The sequence below is a fragment of the Tupaia chinensis genome, unplaced genomic scaffold (assembly GCF_000334495.1).
Source record: "Tupaia chinensis unplaced genomic scaffold, TupChi_1.0 Scaffold141173_1, whole genome shotgun sequence".
Classification (NCBI taxonomy): domain Eukaryota; kingdom Metazoa; phylum Chordata; class Mammalia; order Scandentia; family Tupaiidae; genus Tupaia; species Tupaia belangeri.
In genome coordinates, this window is record NW_006201036.1 from 199,891 (window position 1) to 201,097 (window position 1,207).

Consider the following 1,207-nt stretch of genomic DNA (forward strand, 5'->3'; position numbering starts at 1 on the left):
CGTGGACTCCCGGGGAGGAGTGACCACAGGTCTGTTTCTAGCAGGTGAGCCAGTGCGTGTGAGCTGCTGTCTTAGCCCGTTACGCTGCTCTGCCAAACTACCTGAGACTGGGTGATTTATGAACAAGGGAAATGCCCCTCTCAGTAGAGGACCAAGGTGCCCACACACTCGTCTGGTCAGAGCTCTGTGTCTCCAAGATGGTGCTTTGCTGTGTTCTCACACGGTGAAGGAGAGAACCCACTCCACTGCGTCTTTTATAAAGGCCCTAGTCCCACCCACAAGGGTTTTGCCCTATGGTTTAATCACCTCCTAAAGACTCCACCTTGTAATCGGCTACAGCAAAACATACTGATAGCAACACATTAGGAAGGCTTTAAGCTGCGGACAGGTAAGCCAAGGAAGAGGTTCTGATTTCTCTGGTCCTGATTTTGGGTGGAGACTTACATGTGTTTGAAGGTAAAAAATAAAAAATAAAGAGAAGAACAGGAAAGACACAGGAGGAACCAGTGTAGCACAGGGCACATCAGAGCACTGTCAGGCATTGCTGGCCTGCAGAGTAGTGACCTCTGTCTACTCTGCGTGTGCAGGTCCCACACTCCCTTATGATCTTGCAAGCTCCGCCTTCTCTAGCACACATGTACACACACGTGACTGTATGAAGTGGCTAATAGTTACTTTTAAATTTATTTATTCCATGAGCAAGCGAGACAGAGAGACAGAATCCTCAACAGGGTCTCCATACCCCATCCACCCTCAGCCCAGATCAGATCATGGCACGTGTTTGCCCAGCGCACTTACGGAGGTCTTTGGACTTGAACTGGCCACCTTCCCACGTGGGATTGCCTCACAAACTGTGGCAATTTACTGCCTAGCCCCGATATTCAATTGACCTATGTAAGTAATAGTTTCATAAGGTTGATTTTAATTCTAATCTTTCTCACACTTACACACAGGCACACACACTTTCATAAAAATACATTACTTGCCAAAGATATGAAAAAGTTTTTGTAATCACATAAATGCATGTACAACCTCCCGAATTTGTTATGTGTGGTTTTTTTTTTTTGAGAGGTTTTTGCTATAGGGCACGTGTGCTCTCCAGAAAGACAGAGAGAGAGAGACATAGAGACAGAAAGCAAGAAATCACCCCCCCAGGGGGGATGGTCATGCCGCAATCCTTTCTCCTCCATTCTCCTCTCGGGATCTT